The 21,631-nt window shown below is 36.8% G+C and overlaps 1 long non-coding RNA gene and 1 pseudogene across 1 annotated transcript; both read left to right on the plus strand.

Moving 5' to 3' along the window:
- Positions 1-6,504: 6,504 nt before the first annotated feature.
- On the plus strand, positions 6,505-8,696 carry LOC129895657 (uncharacterized). The gene is made up of 2 exons (XR_008767811.1): positions 6,505-8,060; positions 8,125-8,696. It is a non-coding gene; the product is annotated as an uncharacterized LOC129895657 (long non-coding RNA).
- Positions 8,697-21,192: 12,496 nt separating this feature from the next.
- Positions 21,193-21,310, plus strand: LOC129897895 (5S ribosomal RNA; annotated as a pseudogene).
- The last annotated feature ends 321 nt before the right edge of the window (positions 21,311-21,631 follow it).

The following is a 21,631-nucleotide window of genomic DNA, read 5'->3' on the forward strand; positions in this document are numbered from 1 at the left end:
CATTGGTGGCATGGTATTTTTCCATATATTGCCCATGAAGGGCGTGATGAGATTTGCGAGGCGGGGCAAGCTCAGGCCCAGATATATTGACCCTTTTAAGATTTTAAGGATAGTTGGTGAGGTTGCATTTGAGTTAGTTTTTCCCCCAACCTTCTCAACTATCTATCCAGTTTTTCATGTTTCGATGTTATGCCGGTATGGTCCAGATGAGTCTTATGTACTCCAGTCTGATGAAGTTAAGTTGGATGATCATCTAAGTTATATTGAGGAGTCAGTTGCTATCTTGGATAGTCATAAGAGGCAGTTGCGATACAGAGCCATTCATTTGGTTTAGGTCTGTTAGAGACATTGTTCAGTTGAGGAGGCTACCTAGGAGACCAAGCAGGAGATACGAGAGCAGTTCGCTGGCTTATTTGATCCTTCAAGTACTTATTGTGTCTTAATTTTATGGACCAAAGTTCTTTTAGTAGTGGATGTTGTAGTGACTCTTCAAGTCATTTTTGATTTAATTATTTATTTTTCATTAAGAGTGTTCCTATAGCGACTCAAAGGCAATTATGACTTGTTAGCACTGACTGGTTGGTCACTTGATCATTTATTTAGGTTTTAGGCTTGTTTCCTTATTTTGAACCTTTTGAAACTTAAAAAGTTAATTTCGGTCATAACATTAGGTAAATGACTTCAGAATAGACTTCTAACAGTTTCATCAGCTCCAGAATTGTCAAATTAGGCTAGTAGCATGGTCAATATAAGTATCGAGGTATTCGATGCTAGTTTGAGGCCATTTGGTGTTTCATCTTTTAAAATTTGGCAAAGGTTGACTTTGGTCAACAGCATTGGAAAATGCGCATGAATAAAAATTGCATTAGTATGATTAGCTTCAAAATATTGAGTTTGGTCTAGAATAACCTTTTGCTTGCTTCTCGAGACTTATGATCTAATCTCAAGGCCCATTGTGGAAATTGGCTAACTATGGCACTTGGGTGTAGGACCCACTTTTCCTTAAAATGACCTTGTATGGAAATTTTAAATGCATTACTGACTCAAAAACGTTGAATTTGGTAGGATAGCATATCCCGTTTGCATGCACGGGGTTTCAAACAGATCCCGAGCACCCTATTGGAGACTTGGCTATTTCCAAAACTCAGTTAATTTAGCTGAATCTAGTGAAGTCCCTAAAGCGACCCATGGTTGCTAAAGTGACCCTCACAAAAGCAACCCTCGCTTAAGCGACAGGAGGTCAAAAAAGTGACTAGTCCCTATTGGGTAGGTGTCGCTTAAGCAACTAGCAGGTCTCTTAAGTGACTAGTAGGTCGCTAAAGCGACTGGGTGTCACAAAAGCAATGCCCACCTCTTAGAAGTGGTGGCTTAAGAAATCTTTTGGTTCGCTTTCGCAATGCCTGAGAGTTTAATTTAAAATTTGAATTTTAGTTTATTTCACCAAGTTCCAACTCTCATAAATCTCTCATTTCTTGGCAAAAATTGGTGATTCAAAGGTTAATTTGTGGGGAATACTAGTAGAAGGTTATGGGGACCTTGGTTTGAGGTAATTTTGTGCTAGAAGCTGCTGTCATGTTTGTACTTTGAGCCTTAAATTGTGATATTCTTGCATGTATTGATTATTCTATTTTGATCCCCAAATTGTGGTCCATATTGGAACACAAGTTCAAGGAGGTATTTAGGAACTTTTCATGTTGTGAATTTTAGAATTACTAGAGCAGGTCCCACATTCCTATTTTTGACTTTAAAATTGGTTTGTCTTCTATTTTGATAATTTTAGTGTTAAAATAGCCATTATACTGTTGTAATTCTATTGTTGATAGTGTGGCAGCATTCTGAGGCCATATGGAAAGGAAAAGTCCAGTTAAGTGATTTAGAGTGCGCATAGTCGTCCTACAAGTAGGATACGGCTTCCCTCTCCTTAGACTGAGTATGATTGACCATTTGTATGTTGATTTCTTTGAATTTGGGTTAATTTTTGGTTGAGCATGATCAATACATAGAATCTATGTTGTAGACTCTATTTTTGGGTATTTTGGGTCATTAAAATATGTCTATTATGATTGTCGATCATCTATACCTAGTGATGTGCATTTGTGTAGTTTGTTTATATCGTTGGAAGCAAGTTTGGCCTTAGTCTAGGCTTAGACTAGTGATGGCCATAGACTTGCATACTTTTAGAGGTTTTAGGCCTTGAAATTTCTCCAACAATACTTCATATGGCTGAGCTCCCTGTAGACAAATATAGCAGACTTGAGTCTGATAGTATGGGTGTTAACTAGGCAGTAACACCACTTTTGAAACCTCTTATACATAATTTCCCCATTTCCATTAGTTTTGGTATACTTGATTCATTATTCACAAAGTTGCTCATCGATTTTGGTTTGATGTGATTCGGACTGGAGTGATTTATTGATGGAACTCGATTTGGGGTATTCCCTATGATGCTCAGTTAGTCGTTGATTCTAATTCCGGCAAATTTGCCCTTATTCTGGTTCAAGTCCCCAATTCACTCTATCGAGTGTTGTTCAAGTCCTTGCCTTGGTATTACAACATCAGTTCAAGACCCTGGTTTTCTTCTGTCGTGGTTCAAGTCCACTATTATTTGCAGCTGTGGTTCAAGTCCATATCTACCCTTTTAGCCTTTGTTCAAGTCCATAGCTACTTTCACATAAGTTCAAGTCCTTGTTCATATTTACACGTCGTTCAAGTCCATGGTTATCCTTATCCTTGGTTCAATTCTTTGGTTACGCCAAATCTCAGTTCAAGCCCTTGATTCTTTCATCTTCATCCCTTTCGACTCCTTAAATTTTTCCATCGTTTGTTAAACCTTCAGGCCCATGGTTTGGTTCAGTTAAGTCCTCGGGAAGTTGTGGAATTGATGGGAACTTTGTTAGTTTCTCCTATTTCATTTAAACTCTCTTCTTTTCACCTTTCAGTCTTATGGGAGTACGCTCGAGTTTTACTTTTAACTTGTGCACGAGTGTACCCATCAGATTTATGGGAGCCTGATAGAATTTAGTTAGCTACTCTCCTTCTCTTTGTGTGTGAGTATGCTCATGTACATACCTTTTATATTTTCTCATTCTTGTCTATGGTAGTATTTTAAATTCTCGCATTTCATATTACTTTTTCTTTTCTTGCTCAGACGTCCTATGATAATGTAATACACCTTAAAAACATTGTATATGATGTTTCAATTCTTGATGAAAATAATATTCCTTATGTATTTTGGGCATAACTTTTAATAGGTTGGTCCAAATTAGGTGATTAAAATTTTTAAATAACCCAAACACATTACCTACAACTTTTGTGAAGACCATATTTTAGGTTTCGGAGGTTAAGTAGGTCAAATAAACTAATTGTTGCAAGATATGGTGTTATAATGAAATGAGTTATTTGTAGAAGAAAAATCATATCTCACTGTAGGTTGCTCCAAATTGGTTGATTCTTAAACTACATGAAAGTATACTTCTAGAGAAACAATTCATATGAAGACACAAAATCCTAATGAGGAAGTTATCTTTTTCAAACGCAGCTCTGAAAAAGGGTATTCCATTAAAAGAAGGTTCATCTCACTAATCATAGAAAGATATAGATCCATTTGACATCGCCCATGACATCACAATCTTCCATTAAATTTTCAGATTTTTCATTATAATTATTTTAATTATTGTTAGGTCCCTCCTTCACATCAATAAATACCCACCTTATTTTATTATTTTATTCATCAAGCTTTCTCAAGCAACTCTTCTCTCTATACACTTCTTTACTCATTCTCAAAATATAGTTTTAGTTCTTAGTAGTGTATAAATACTATTGCAGTGATTCATCTACTTCGGGTAGTACACAAAACGCTCCGGTGAGAAGAAAAGGGTAGGATCTAAGAGTGTTCATTAAGTCCTTCGATTCTGAGTAACTCTTCAGATTCCAAGTATGTAAGCCTTCAATGAGAGTATTCCTTCCACTCTCATGCCTAAATTATTTTGATTATATGATAAATTAATTTTATTTTCTTTAAGCTTTACTCTAAGATATGTGGTGTTTATCCATTGGTTCTTCCACCCACGGAGTCTAAAACTCTTTCAACTAAATCTCTTGATTTCAAGTAAGATTTTCTTATGGGTAATTCTTATTTCTATTTAATAGCATGAATCATGGTTAAACTAATGATTATTTATCTATTTTGATGCAAAATAATTTCATATGTATGAATTGATGGTTTGCAAGTATTTTCTCTATTTAACTCTTTAAAGGTTCTTGAAATTGATGGTAGGTTTTTTAAAACATGATTTTTTAATTGATGAATGTCAAAGTATTTATGTATAATTTCATTTACATTCATGTTTGAAAGTTGAAGTGATTTGAACCCACCTAGTTTTACTATATTTTCAATGAAGTTTGACTTGAAAACTTTCACTCCAAATGGTAGTTTATGAAATCAATATCTATGATCAAAAGGAGTCTTATGAAATGAAAGAATGATGAAATAATATGAATGATGGATTATTTATGCAATAAGGACAATTCTTGCATATTTGAATTACCAAAGGTTTTAATGAGCTATTCTACCGAATATGATATTTTGAATTCTCAAGCTATATATTATGACTAATTTGAAGTATTAAACTATTTTGTGGAATTGACTTAGCACCGAATGGGTCATTGAGGTGAGATTCAGCAAGGGAATCCTAGTAGCAAGCCCTTATCTCATTAACTAGGTGGCAACATAGGAGAACCTTGTAGGCTTAGGCTAATGGATCCATGAAAGCCTCTTAAAGTTAAAGTTAAAGAAATGAATGAAATTGACGGAGTTTTATCCGATAAGTAGTTTTGTCGGCCAATGTCGGGTGTTATGTTAGATTTCATGTAGTAGCTCGCATGGTCTTAAATGTCGGTTATGGTCATTTTCCCACAAAATGAATATTTTAGAGGATATATATATATATATATGATTTATTATGCATGCATTGCATTATTTTTTAAATTACATAAATGTTTTAATGTTTTCTCAATGTTCGTGCATGCTTACATACTTAGTACATTCAAAGTACTAATGCATACTCTTTTAACTACATGATATCACCATGTAAGAAACGGTGCTACTCCTCGTTCTCGTCCATGTGGCTAGTTGAGATTTCATTTGAAGGCTACTTTTGGTGAGTTCCCATGTTCCGGCAATAATACTCATTTATCTTTCTAGCTTATGATATGTTGAGATTTTTAGACACTTACTATCGCATTTCTTTCTATTATAATTGAGAGTGATATAGGGACTTGTCTTTGCCCTGTTAAATCAAAAAGTTAGAGGTATTATTGGACATATGTAAGTTAAAGATTTACTATTATGATTTCTTCTTGTTTATTTATTGTCATTACCTATGAAAGGCTAAAAAATGCTAAGATGCTTGTTTGAGGTACTTTTGGGTTCCTCATTCGCCATATCACATCTAGGTCTTAGGCTTGGGTAGTGACAGATACCAACTAGGTTCACGTTGATTTGGTACTCATACTACAATCTGCATTTGTTTTGTTGATGCATGCGATATGGAGGAATAGAAATGGGTTTAGTGTCAGGCTCTAAGACAATAGCAAAATCAATATCCCTATCCGGAGGAATACCAGGAAGATCAGTAGGAAATACATCAGGAAACTCCTTAACCACTGGAACAGTATCTATAGGAGGTGACTCAATACTGGTATCCCGAATAAAGGCCAAATAAGACATACACCCTCTATCAATCAACCTCTGAGCACGAATATATGAGATAACCTTACCGGGATATGAGCCACTAGTACCCTTCCACTCAATCCACGGGGCACCAGGTATAGCTAAGGTAACAGTTTTAGCATAACAATCGAGAATAGCACGATGGGGAGAAAGCCAATCCATACCCAATATCACATCAAAATCTATCATCCCCAGAATAATCATATCTACCCAAGTATCATACCAGGCCAAGGAAATAATACATGATCGATATACTCGATCCACCACTAAGGGTTCACCTACGGATGTAGAAACATGAACGGGCACGGACATACGATCACATGTCAAATCAAAGTCAGATGCAAAATAGCCAGACACATAGGAAAATGTAAACCCTGAATCAAATAATACAGATGCAGGTCGATGGCAAACTGGGACAATACCTGTGATAACGGCATCGAAAGCCTCAGCCTCGGGTCTTCCTGAAAAAGCATAACACTGAGCTCCCCTACCACCTCCGACCTGCCCAACACCTCTACCTCTTCCCTGAGGGACTATAGCACCACTAGCACCCCTACCAGGAGTGCGACCACCCCTACTAGTCTGGGCTCTACCTTGACCTCTGACTGGCGGCGCTGGCCCTTTCACTGAAATTGAAGAACTAGGTTGGGTTCCTCCTCGACCCTGAGATGGACACTGCCATGAAAGATGATCCGGATCACTACAAGTATAACATGCTCTCCCATGCAAAAACCTCTGTGATGAACCTGAAGAACTTGTATAACTACCCCGGCTAACCGACCTCTGCTGTGACCCCTGGTAACTCTGACCTGTACTATAGGACCTACGAGGTGTCTGACCATCCTCAGAAGCAGGCATAGATGCATGAACTGGTCCTCTACGCTGGAAGGAACCACCTCCTCTATAGGACCCTCTACCTCCAGATGAGGTACCTGAAAACTGACCAGAAGCATGGGCCCTCTTAGGGTCCCCAAACTCTTCTCTCTCCATCAACTCTGCCTCCTTGGCAGCACCCATAATGGACTGGAATGAAGCACCCTCACGGGCGGGTCAAAACACTGCTGTACGAATGGTATAGTTCAGTCCTCGAACAAACCTGCGAATTCGCTCTGTCTCATCAGGAAGGACAGCCATAGCATGTCTGGATAACTGGTAGAAACGAGTCTCATATTCAGCAACTGTAAGTCCCTCCTACCTCAAATTCTCAAACCATAATCGGCTCTCTTCCTTCACACTCCAGGGGATGAAACGGTCATAAAAGGTACTAGCAAACTCATCCCAAGTCATCTGGGGTGACCCAACTGTCCTGGAACTCGTATACACTCTCCACCACTCTCTGGCTAGTCCACGTAACTGTAGTGTAGTATAACGAACTCCATGAGTCTCATCTAACCCTACTGCCTCCAACAACTCTCGGCACATGGTCAAGAACTCATGTTTATCCTCAGTCTTCCCACCCTGAAATTGTGGGGGGTCCATTTTTCGGAACCTCTCATATTGGCGTTGCTCGTCATCAGTCAACATGAGCACCGGTGCAACTTGGGCTCCCCCTATCTGTACTCCATCCTCATTCGCCCTAGGGCCCGTAGGTGGCTGGCCCATCGGACCCTGAACAACTGGAATTTGATGTTTCCTTGGGGTCTGAGCTCCTGCTCTAGTCTGAGAACCCTTGGGTGTACCATTCGCCCTCATACTCTGATTAAATCCTTCAAGCGCATCCAATACTCGCATCAAAGTAGCCTGAAGCAGTGGTGCAGTAGCAGGCTCTGGAGGGACTTGTTCCTCTCTAGCATCAATCTGTGGCTCAAAAGAAGTCTCTCTAGCACGACCTCTAGTTGGCGCCGCTCCTCGGGCACGACCTCTGCCTGCCGCCACACCTCTACTATGGCCTCTAGCTCGGCCTCTATCTCGACCCCTAGTTGGGGTCCCAACATCAACCTCAGGGAGTGCCTCCATTTCTCTACCTCTAGCCGTAGTTCTGGTCCTGGCCATCTGTCAGAAAGGACACACGAAAATTCAATACAAACATAACAAGCACGACACAAAGTGAAAGAACAAAGGGAAAATTTCCTAAGAGTCCTCATAGCCTCTCGAAGATAAGTACAGACGTCTCCGTACCGATCTGCAAGACTCTACTTAAACTTGGCTTGTATACACGTGAGACCTATGAACCTGGGGCTCTGATACCTCATATTCATTAGAATACAAGGAAGTTGTTAACAAAATACTTATTGTTTTGAGATCTTTCTTTTTCCTTTTTGCTACTTCAACTTGTTTGGATCTCGGATATTGCTATCGCTTTTCGTTGATATAAAACTCATATTAACTGGTTAGTATTTTTTATTTTTTATTTTTATTTATTTTTATTTTTTATTGTCCTGTCTTTACTTTAGGTTCTTACATATTATATCTTGTCAAAATAAATACATGAAGTATCCAGGTTAGTTCCCACTTTCTTTGATATATTGGTTTATTATTTTGAAATGTGTTCTTGTTCTATTTGTTTGCTTTGTTGTAGCAAAACTATATAATCATGATATACCTCTCTATATATTTGTATATTGGTTATGTTTTCTTTATGATTTAGCAGGGTTTGAACTTCAAAGTTCAAGACACGAGGAGTTGCGAACGAAAGTTTAAGATGTCATTATTTCGTTTACATTTCGTATTATTTATTCATTTACCTTTTATTTTAGTTTGTAATAATCTTGTGAAAACTATACTCTACATAATAATAAATATTTGGGGACTGTCTAAAGGGGTTTGGGGTAGATAGGCCCTTCGGAAATGATAGAAATCAACTCGAGCAGAAAAATGACAAACTTTATATATTTTGTCTTTTGATTAATAAGCCGGCGCTGATCCGAAGATGATAAGAATGTAGATATTTTTATGTCCTTTCGACTTTTAAATATTTTTATTTGTATATATTTGGGGGTAGTTTAATATTTTTAAAATTTAATGATTTTTTAGGCATCACTAATCTTATTAGAAGTTTTCACCCAAATTATATTTATGACACATTACTTATTCATACATCTACACTTATTTATTATCTTATTTATTTCTTTATTTATTATCTTCTTATCGTGTCTACAAATAAAGTAACCAGTTCTAATACTCGACATTCGTATTAGTTACCACAAATTCAGGTAAGCTTATTCATCCATATGATTTTAAACATACATCTATATTTCAATACATAAATTTTTCATACGTTCAAGTATATTATTTTTACCATATAAATAAATATATATTATTATTAAATTTTCTCCATTCATATTATAGACATATATATGACATACCTTCTATTTGCACAATTTTCTCAAAATTAAATAACACTCTTCTGTTTAATATTTTCTAAAGTGACAAATCAATAAATATCCCTAATCATTTTTCTAAAACTAAGTTTAAGCACTATCTTCAGATAGGCTCTGAGGGATGTCTAATACCTTTCCTTCGGAATAATTTGAACCCCCTTAATTAAGATTTATTGGTTTTGTAGATATTTTTAAATAATTAATTGTCTTCTAATAATTCTAAATTATGGTGATTAATTAAATTAAACTATTTTTGAATAATTGAATTGATTATTTTTACGAATAATCACGGTGTTTCTCCTTATTTGCAAAAAAATAGTGATTTAACACTTATTATAGTTACGTATCTGAGTCCATCATATAATAAATTTTTTTTTTATAGTATATATAAAGACACATACTTTTAAATTATTTTAATAATTATTTATTCTTTACTAATATTTCACCAAGCGTTTGTATAAGTATTCAGAGATATCTTTCGAAAATAATATTTAGAAGTGTTTTTCTTTTCATATGGTAAAAAAGTTCTGTTTTTTTTCCAAAGAACATACTTTTATTATTGCATAAAAGCTTCTATTTCTTCTATACATTTACATTATTTTACTCATATTTTATACATATAGTTGACAATAACATACATTTTCTTGATTCATATTTTTTTATACATATATTTTATATAATTTTAATACATATTCTTTACATATATATGTGTTATACTTGTAAATAATAATTTTATCCCTCCGTCATTGATAAATTAAGTCTAGTCGGGTATCACATTTTGTGAATTTTGAAGGGTGCCTAACACCTTCCCTTTGGAATAATGTAAACCCTTTCCTAGAATCTAAACTGGTTTTTCGCAGATTGAAACGTGAGTTATACAGGTCATGCATCAAATAGGTTTTCCTTATTTTCCTTAATAAATTAGGTGGCGACTCTATACAATAATCAATCCTTTTAGAGTCCATATTTTGTGCTTTATCTAACATCGGTAAAAAATAGGGCATAACAATAGGGACCGGCTCCAGAGATGGAGACTCCACACTATCATCTTTAACACGCATGATATGATAAATACACCCTTTTGAGATTAACTTTCTAGCCCTAAGGTAGAAATAAATTTACCCTTAGTACAACAAGACTATACTTCCACTCTAAAATAGGCTTATTTAGGAATTTGAACTCAACAATATGATTCCTACAATCAACAGAGGCATAACAGGCATAAAGCTAGTCCATGCCATGAATCACATTAAAATCGACCACGTCCAACTCAATTAAGTCACCCAGGGTATCCCCGTGAAATATTGACACAATAGAATATTTGTAGACCCTCTTAGCTAAGATAGACTCACTAACAAGAATAGACACACTAAATGGCTGAAGATGACACTTAGGGATGTTATCAATTATTAGCCACATAAGGGGGTTACAAAGGACAATGTGGCACCCGGATCCAACAAAATATAAAAATTATAAAAAAATACTTGAAGCATACCAGTGACAACTTCTGGCGAGTTCTCCTGATCTTGGCGAATACCAATGGTATACAAATGATTTGAACCTCCACCTATACCAGAAGTAGCACCCCTCTGGTTTCCCCAAACTAGTGCTGCTGGAGTAGAAGATTGGACTTTTCTAGCCCTCATTGGACAGTCTCTCTTAAAGTGACCCACTTGGTCAAACATATAGCCCCCATTCCCTCCCTCGCGGCATTCTCCAAGTGAAGTTTTCCATACTTGCCACATGGTGGCTTACCTCTAGAACATTGAACCACACTAGCTTGTGACTAAGAACCCTTGACTCTAAATTTTTGGAACCTTTATTAATTTATGATCCTAGGTGAAGGCATACTAATAGATAATGAAACTGACCTAGATGACCCTGTCTAAAAATGGCTCGTATTCCCATTACCTCTCTTACCAACCTCATGGCTGGATGTCTTAGCCCTCTTGCACTTAGACTTTTCCCTATCCTGCTAATTTGTCTCCTTTGTCTACTACACATAAGTCATCAACCTACTAATATCAATTTCTCCAACTAGCATTACTCCTCTTCCCTCTTTGTTTGTCTAACGACCCCGTCCAACCATATATAAAATCATCATACTCCACATATCACCAACCATCTACAAAGCAAAATGAAAAAACTATATGAACTTGAGACTATACTCTTGCATAACCATACAACCCTATTTTGAGTTCAAAAATTCTCTCACCTTCGCCTCTCTCAACTCTCTCGAGAAAAAGCATCCCAAGAAATCTTCTTCAAACACTACCTAACTCAGAACGGGTGCACCTTCTTTTCTAGGCTTTCTCCACTGGTCAAACCATAGTCTAGCAACACCATTGAGCTAGTAAAAAGCCAACTCAACCCGCTCAATATTACCCGCATGAATCACCTGGAACACTTTTTGAAGATCATCTATGTAGTTCTTTGGATCCTCATTCGGTGTAAACCCTGTGAACTCAAGAGAATTCATCCTCAAGAAATCACAAATTCTAGATGTGTCTGGAGCATTTTGTCTACCTTCTCCCTATCGAACAACTGTTCTTGTCACTTCTTGAGCCAAAGTCTAAATGGCCAAGCGAAGCTCCGCATTTGAGATGTGTGTCTATGATTGATGCACCGCATCCGTAGATGGGTCTCCCTATTCCTCAGGAATTTGGTGTTTTGGTTGGTTAATATTTTTCCTGGCTGGGCATCCTCTGTCCATAACTGGTCCAGTAGCTCTTCTTAGAGGCATGATCTAAAATCAAAATGCGAACGCACGAATTAGAAGAGAGTTTTTATAGATTAAGCTTTATCGCATGAACTCTGAATGTGATAGAAATAAAACAATTCATATGTCCTATAGCCTTTTATTTATAAGTATGGTGTACAACACACTCATAAGCAAGACTCTACTAGAAATAGTTTCATAGTCTCCCTAAGACTTGAACTCTGTGCTTTGATACCAAGTTTGTCACACCTCGGGAAGATACCCTAGACTTGGCCGGCAATCAAAAACCATTGATGGTCACCAAGTGAACACTTTTCCTGATCACTGGTCCAGTCATATAGCGAAAGACTCAAAAGTAAGGAAAAAACCCTCATATAGGGTAACAGAATCAATATCTCAAATAATAAAGGCCAAAGGCCAACAATAAAATCCAAATCTATGCCATAAGAATAGTCGATGAGTAACTAGTAAAGATATAATGACATCTAATCAAACCATCACTATCTAGACTATCCTCTACCTCTACTATCTAGATAAGGCTCATGAAAAGTTCATGGATAACTCAATTAAAGGAAAGTACTATCTCACCATAATGAAATATAAGTGTGGAATCCTCCGTAAGAAGGGAGGACTCACCAAGGTGATGATAAATCTGATCCACAACGAAGCACCTATTGGTGATCTCTAATTCTTGCTTCTGTATCATGAAAAGATGCAGGCTCAAATGGACATCGGTACATGGAATGTACGATTATGTAAAACATCAAGAAAATAATATCCATCAATATTGAATAAGCTTAAATTAGAATAAGGAACTCAATCAGGATATCACGAGCATAAAATAAATATGATTTTGACAGGAACAATCTTATGCCAATCAAACCAATAATTTAGAGTACAATCAAGACCTATTTGGGAGTTTCTCTTATCCGACAACCATAACCCATGAGTCGGTGAGGTACAATGAGCCGGCGTCTTTGCCACTTTTATCCAACGCTTTGCCAAGGTAAGGGACGAATTAACCATCAAGGATTCACAATCAATTAGTCAAGTCCACTTTAGGGATTATTAGGGAATTGATCCAATTTACGGTATAATCCTCACCTACGTTGTGTACCTAGTTATTGAGTTCAAATTGTTAGTAACTCTAGCCCAATTTGGTGCTCTATTCTCCTCCAAAGAGTGAGTGCTTATAAAACTCTATCCAATCTGGTCATTTGACAAGTCTCATTTGGACTCTTATTTATTCATCAATTTTATTAAAATCAAACCTCTCAACCAATCATATTATCCAATCAATTGCAATCACATCTTTCAACAGTAGTTTAGATATGAATTTATGACAACATTTAATTCTATATAATCATTTGGGTTCCATTTATGAAAATACGAAGGACCTTCAAGTTTCATTATGGATACATTCAATTTCAATCCCATTCACATTCAACGCATTCACAGTTCATGGTTCTAGACTCAATTATTCCATAGGGTCATTCACATATTGGCAAATTTCTAGTTAGGTTTCATGTAAAAAAATGTCAAATCATTTGTTACAATTATTATAGTCATAAAACAGTCATCAATATCATATTATGCAAGAATATACTAAGGTTTAAGAAAAAATTTCAAGAAATTACTCCTAGAAGACTCAATTCAAGTCAATTCCACATGTCAACTAATTAGGGCAAATGGAAGAACTTAAATCTATGTTTTGTTAGCCTTACATACATGGAATGTAGAGTGGGTAATCAAATTTCCAAGGATTTTCTTGAATCTCTTGAACCCTAGCCTTTCTTATCCCTAACTCTTAAGCTAATTTTACGTAAAAAGACTTAGGAATGCATTTAGGATTTGTTTTAAAGTCGAAAACAACCTAAGGAAGTTGGGGGTTAAGTATAGTAGGGATGGAGAAAAGTCCAAAATGCACCTCACTTAATACTAAAAATAACACATAAATTGCATTCAGTAAATACGTTTAATGAACAATTGATGAAACTAAGCTATGTTGGAGTAGTTCTGCATTGCGGACCCATCGCGAACTCTTCTAGTCAAGCAATTTTGCCCCAAAAAACTTATATATTGATCTAGTTGGCCTAAAATTCAACCAAGACCAAGTTTCCATATTATTTTTCCCATGATCGATAATCTGAATTGAAATTGGACAAAATGTTAAGGATGATACGTTACCTAAGCGCGCTATCCTCTAGGTGTATTTTGGTAATTTTTGATGTATAACAATATCTCCCTCCTGGGATCATTCATCCTTAAATGATGAATAAACCAAGGATGAATTCGAGGCATGAATAACAATCAAGACTCAATCAATCAACCAATCAAATGCTCTAAACAAGCAACTATTCAAACTCACGTATGGATATACTAATTCAAATCAAGAATAGAGACATTACCTTCAACATTCTCATCGATGGGCATAAATTGTTTTGGATATTTGGTTTTCAGATCTTCCTCATCTTTCCATATGGCTTTCTCAACAAATTGATTCCTCTACAAGACTTTGACTAAGGCAATCTCTTTGGTCCTCAATTTTTGGACCTAACGATCATGAATTTAGACAGAAATCTCTTCATAGGCAAAGTTATCCTTAACTCCAATATTATCAATAAGAACTACAAATAAAGAATCTTTCAAGAACTTCTTCAACATCGAGATATGAAATACTGGATGAATAGCAGCTAACTCAAAAGGTAACTCCAACTCAAAAGCGACACCTCCAAATCCTTCTCATAATCTGGTAAGGACTAATGTATCAGGGACTAAGCTTTCCCTTCTTCCCAAAACTTCATGACACCCTTCATGGGTGACACTACAAGTACACCCAATCATTCACCTCAAGCTCTAAGTCTCTCCTTCTCACATTAGTATAAGAGTTTTTGCGGCTTTAGGCTGTCTTCAGCCTCTTTCGATTAACATTCACCTTCTCCATAGATTGGTGAATAATATTAGGCCCAATAAACTCATCTTCACTAATTTCAAACCACCTAATCGGTGATCTATTTCTCCTTCCATAAAAAGCATCATAGAGAGCCATCTAAATACTTGCATGATAGCTATTATTGTATGTAAACGCAATTAGAGGTAAGTGATCATCCTAATGTTTGAATAGTCCTCTTTAACTTGCCATCTATCTAGGGATGAAAATAAGATTCACCTTTGATCCCAGCTTTTTCTGAAAAAATCTCCAAAAGTAGAAGGTGAATTGAGCTCCTCTGTCTAAGATGATGGACACGAGAACCCTACACAATTTGAAAATCTCCCAGATGTATAATCTGGAATAATCCTATATTGTGTCTGTCCTCTTAACTGCCAAAAAATGGGCTGATTCGAACATTCTATCCACAATAAACCAAATCGAATCATGCTATATTTGGGACCTCGGTAAACCTATAATGAAGTTCGTATTGATCATCTCCCACTTCCATTTAGGGATATCAAAGTTCTAACCCAACCTACATGACCTTTGATGCTCAACTTTAACCTGTTGACAATTCGGGCACTTGGAAACAAATTCAGTAATAACTCTCTTCATTCCACTCCACCAATAGACTTCTCTCAAGTCGTGGAACATCTTTGTATAACCAAGATGAATAAAGTATCTGGAACTATAAGCTTCAACCATAATCCTTTCTCGGACATAATCAACAATCGAGACACATAATCTAATATATTATCTCAAAACATCATCTCCCCTTTTAGAGAAAACCATCACCTTCTCTTTGTGAACAACTTCCTTCAGTTGAAGTAAGACAAGATCTTGTTGTTGCTTTTATTTCACCTCTTCCACCAGAGATAATATAAACCCATTTTGAATAATAACTCCACCTTCACTAGACCGCTTAAGCTAGACTCCCAATCGGGATAATCTATCTACTTATTTAGACAATTCTTTCTTTCATTCCCTAACATTGGTAGTGCTACATATAAAAAATCTGTTAAGTGCATCAACAACAACATTAGCTCTAATTAAGTGATAGAGAATGCTCATGTCATAGTCTTTGAGTGACTCTAGTTATCACTTATACCTCAGGTTGAACTCTTTTTGATGGAAGACGTATTACAAACTCTTATGATTAGTGAACACATTAACATGAAGTCTAAAAGAAATAATGGCGTCAAATTTTAAGAGCAAATATCATAGTTGCTAGATCAAGGTCCTTAGTTGGGTAATTTCTCTCATGAATCTTAAGCTCTCTAGGAGTATAAGCTATCACGTTTCACCTCTACATCAACACACAACCCAAACCAACTATGAACACATCATAATAGATTACAGAATCCTCTGTTCCATTGAACAAAGTCAAAACAGGAACAACGGTCAGTTTGGTCTTCAATTTCTAGAAACTCTCCTCACAAGCATTAGACGATTGGAACTTACCCTTCTTTTGGGTCAAATTAGTCAATAGTGATGATATGGATGAGAATCCCTCTACAAACCTTCGGTAATAGCTAGCCAAGGCCAAGAAGCTTCTTATATCATTTGGTGATGTGGGTCTGGGGCAATTCTTCACAGCCTTAATTTTTTGGTATTAACCTAAATACCATCTCCAAATATAATGTGGCCTAGGAAAGCCACTAATACAAGCCTGAATTCACGTTTGGAGAACTTTGCATATAATTCCTTGTCTTTCAAAGTCTGGAGGACAACTCTAAGCTCATAGGCATGTTATTCCTTATTCTTAAAGTAGATTAGAATATCATCAATGAAGAAAATCATGATCATAACAAGATTCATCTTAAACACCTTATTCATGAGATCCATAAAGGTTGTAGGTGCATTAGTCAACCTAAATTACATGACCAAGAACTCAAAATGACCATAACAGGTCCGAAAAGTTATCTTCGGGATATCACACTCCCTCACCATCAATTGATGTAACCGAATCTTAAGTCATTGTTTGAGAAACAAGCCGCACCTTGAAGTTGATTAAACAAATCATCTATTGTGGGGATAAGATACTTGTTCTTTATGATGACCTTGTTCAGTTGCCAGTGATTAATGCAAATTCTGAGGGACCTATCTTTCTTTTGCACAAATAGGATAGGTCCCCAAGGTGAGACACTCGGCCTAATCAAGCCTATATCTAACAATCTTCTAACTGTTATGTTATACCCCGTACCTTTGTGCTCTAAAACGTCTTTTTAAGCTTCTTGAAAGTTGTTTCGTGACCCAGATTATCTATAACATGATCAAATAACTCTAAGGAAGGGAGGACATGATGCCCCTTAAGAGTGAAGGTTGGAAATAGGTCTATAAGGATTTGAAATGAGTTGGAGGCCAAGTAATGAGTCGTAGGACTCGACTTACTTGCGTAAGCTATCAACTTGTATGTTTTAGGTACTTAAGCGATTGGAGTACGTGTTGAGCTTACGTAGCAAGGAATACATAGGCTCTTAAAGTAAGACGAGATTACGAACTCACGAAAATGAAGCAAGCAGGTGACAAGTAGGTTACAAGTAGGTGACACACCTACTTGGGCTAAGTAGGTGACCCACCTACTTAGGGTGGACCCTATGCTACCACGTGGCAGCATATGATTAGTTGTATGCATGAGGTGGCACCCTAGGGCGCTGCCACGTATCACCTTAGGGTCTGCCACGTATTATCCTAGGGGGCTACCACGTGTCACCCCTGGGGGATGCCATATGTCCCCTTTTAAGGACACACATATATACATGTGTATTGCTGATCAATATCATTTTCAGTATCTTTGCCTTAGAAAACGTTGAGAGAAAAGCTAGAGAGCAAGAATAAGGGAGCTACGGCTAGGGTTCTTCCAAGGTAAGTTCCCTGATTTCTTTCTGTGAATTAATTATTTAAGGTATCCTACGGTGATATGACGGTGTTTAACAACATAAAATTTATCCTTAGGGAAAACAGGAGGTTTTTGTTCTTGTTAACAGACCCATTTTTGAATGATACTGCTGTTAGTAAAACGAGTATAACTCCTTGTGTAAGGCTTCATTTCAAGTGATTCAAGATGTTTTGGAAAACTATTTCATTGGGCATGTTATAGGAGAGGTGCTGCCCGATATCCGTTAACTTTCTAGCTAACTAAATAACTAGTCGAGGAAGCGAGCGAGGAAATAAGTTCTATGAATACTCATGTATAACTTAAGACACTGAAAAGTCTAGGGTCGTTGATATTCATATTGCTTTCATGTTAAATAGGTTCAGAGGATGAAAAGGCGAATGCGGTAAAGATTAATCCGTAAGAGGTATGTAAAGCCTATCTTTTCTTTCTTTTGGGCATGTCTTAGATTTAAGTGACAAATGATATGTGTATGAAGCTTCGGGTAACTGTATTCATGAGCTCTGAACATGATTCATGATTCATAATTGGTTCTCACTTCTGAATGTTAAGACTCTTAAAGTAGTTAAGCTCCCATCCTTCAAGTCTTCTATATGCTGAAAAGTAGTTTATGTAAAGCTTAACTCTTCTTTTCTTGTGGCATATCTTAGCCATGACTGGTTGGTATGTGTGATGTGGAGGTAGTTCCATTCTTAGAACCCCGAGCATGGCTCATTAATCTTAGTCACTTCTTGATGTTAGAACTACCGCGATGGTTGAGTTATGGTCTTGTAAGCCTTCTACGTGATAAAAAGTAATACACGTAAAGCCTATCTCTTCTTTTTATTAAAATAGCTTAATGTAAGTGAAACGATATATGATATGAGTTAGAGACTATTCCATTTACAGGTTCTAGATGTGACTCATGACTAGGACTCACTTTTAAATGATAAGGACCATGAAGTAGTTGAACTACGACCCTTGAGCCATCTATATGCTGAATAATGATTGGAGGTGTAAGCTCCTATACCTAGAGACTCTTTGACACACCTTATGATGATATTCAGGAAACGTTTATTATGCTACCAAGTTTTATGTGCACGTATATGCATTATTATATTATATAGGGATCGGGCTGGATATTCCTCGGCACTAACCTGTTATGTATAGGGATTGAGCCATACATTCCTCGGTACTAATCTGTTAAGTATAGGGATCGGGCTGTATGCTCCTCGGCACTAACCTGTTATATATATGGATCGGGCCGAAACCTCCCCGATACTAACTTGATAAATATGGATCGGGCTATACGTTTCACAACACTAACAATATGTATATGCTTATCGTGATAGATAATGTATTTATAATACTGAGTCCTCAAGTGGGATGGATACGGTACGTGATACTGGATGATAGGAATTTATTTTATGAGGTGCAGGTACAGTACCCTACTAAATACTATACTTGATTTCCTGCATCCCTATTTCAATTGTTATCTCAATTATGTTATGCTTATATACTTAGTATATATGTCGTACTGACCCCCCTTTTTTCGGGGGGCTTCATTTCACGCCCGTAGGTATAGACACATATTTTAGGAGTTTGCCAGCTTAGGATTCCACTCAGCTTATTTGGAAGAAGCTCCATTGATTCGGAGCTGAGTTGTAGTACCAAACCTCCTATGTATATATTTATTTATTTAGGGGTAAGGCGGGGGCCCTTTCCCGCCATATGTTACTAATAAAGTTCTTAGAGTTCTGTAGACATATGTGTGGGTTATATGTGTAAGTTCTATTCATTTATGTCTACATGATGTATTGTAAATATTAAGATACTATGGAAGCCTTGTCGGCTAGCACGCCCTTTTATGATAATATACAAATGAAAGAGGCAATAGGCATGAAAATTCTATGACCCACTAGGGTTCTTATGTATATTTCTTATATTGATCATTACATCTACTAGATACGTATATGATGGCCCAGGTCGGACCCCAGTTGCGGCCTACGGGGTTGGGTTGTGATAGAAGTGGTATCAGAGCAGTTCGTTCTTGAAGTGTCTATAGACCTTGTCTAGTAGAGTCTTGATTATCAATGTGTTACGCGTCACATCTATAAACAAGAGGCTATAGGACATTTAAGATGTTTCCTTTATTTCATATCTAAGGTCGTACGATAGAGACGAGTCATAGAAAGTGGAATTCCTTATACTAACCTCTGATTTTAGATAAAGGACAACGTTGATAGAAGAAAATGTCTGACGATATAGGAAGTTACAAAGCACACAGGTAAGCCAAGGGACGAGAGAGTTGTGCCAAGTAAGGTATGGAAATACGATCGACATGTAAAGTCAGAAATTGAAAGGAAAAAGTAGATAAATTTGAAAATTGAAAGGAAAAGTGGACGGAAAGACTAACAGGTGTAGTTCGAGTTGGACATGTGAGGTAAGTCCATTATTTTATACTATTATTGATATTAGGCGCCCTGTGAGGCTATAATATGATGTGATATGATACGTATATATGTATCTTTATGCATGCTGTCCCTGTGAGGCACTGTTGGTATTTTCTGTGTGCAGGTTTGAGATAGTAAGAAATACAAAGGAAACTCAACCCAAATTTTCTAAGAAATAGAAAGAGAATGGGATATAGGGCTGTAGTATTTCTAGAAAGGTCATGTATGCAATAATAATGAAATTTAGATAAACCACAAGTATATCTGACCTCGAGAAATAAGTTAATTGCTAAATTGATGGCAATAGAAACTAGAAGGTCGATATTAATATGGTAAACCGAAGTTGGAAAAGACTTGTGACCCTAAGAAGATGATTTAAGGAAGACAGATGGATCTGGATAGAATGATATATTAAGGTACCGACTGAATTGATATTGTGATATATAAGTAACAACAAAAGGAAAGGACGAGAAATCTCTTCTATAGTGAAATAGGAGGAAACTTGAGGGTAAGTAAGAGAAGCGAAAGCAAGTGTGACAAACTAGACTGTGAGTGCGTGCCGGTACAGTGAAATGTGTAAAATAGAATAAGTTAAGTGGAAGACAAAGAGGCAAATAGTGAATGAATATGAAAGACTTACACAGATTTATAGGGAATGCTCAGAATAAAAGGTCAAGTGGTATCCACTGGAATAAAGCTAGTATTATTACGAAGCTTGAAACACAGATCATCAAATTATAAGTGCTCCCGAGTGGAGAATTTGAACCAATTATGAGCATGAGCTAATTACTGATCGGGATTAATGGAATGTGGCTTTGAATACACTGCTACATTAAGGATATTACTCGAATACCAGTGTTCAAGATTAGAGTTGGTACTGTAAATTAAGGGTTCTAAGCACCTCATGATAGTATTAAGGTTTCGTACATGGGTAACCCAAAGTATAGGGGATGTAAAGGAAGATATGGAAATAATGCAGTATACTAAATAGGTTAGAAAGGACTCCTATGCATTTGGAAAGTTAGAAATGAATAGACAATTACATGGATACACCCTAAAGGGGGGAAATGGACAAGAGAAATACAAGCATTAGAGAAAATCAACTGACGCTATCATGTGTAAATGGAAATGCTTAAAATTCAAACGAGACCCCACAAGGGATGGATGCGATCATACCAGCACTAAGGCACTGAATCCCATTAGAACTCCGAAGTTAAGTGTGCTTGGGTGAGAGTAGTACTAGGATGGGTAACCCCTTGAGAAGCCCTATGCCGCTATGATATGAGATGATATGGATGTATGTATACGTTGGCCTTGCATGACATTATTGGTATAAAGAAGTATTGTGGATATGTGACTCCACCATGAAAGATGATATCACAACCCAACCTCGTGGGTCGCGACTGTGTGGGGTGTAACAGATGATAAGACCCTTTGAGATAGGGGATGTAGCTTTGCAAAACAACTAATGAAACTTATGAATGACGATATACCAAGAGTAAAACCAGGTGATTACTCGATAAAGGAAGTCGGTAATAGCCATGTAACTGCTATATTCGAATATATTAAGGGAAGGTATAAGATAGTTTGAAGCAAAACCT

Source organism: Solanum dulcamara, chromosome 7 (genome assembly GCF_947179165.1).
Source record: "Solanum dulcamara chromosome 7, daSolDulc1.2, whole genome shotgun sequence".
Lineage (NCBI taxonomy): Eukaryota > Viridiplantae > Streptophyta > Magnoliopsida > Solanales > Solanaceae > Solanum > Solanum dulcamara.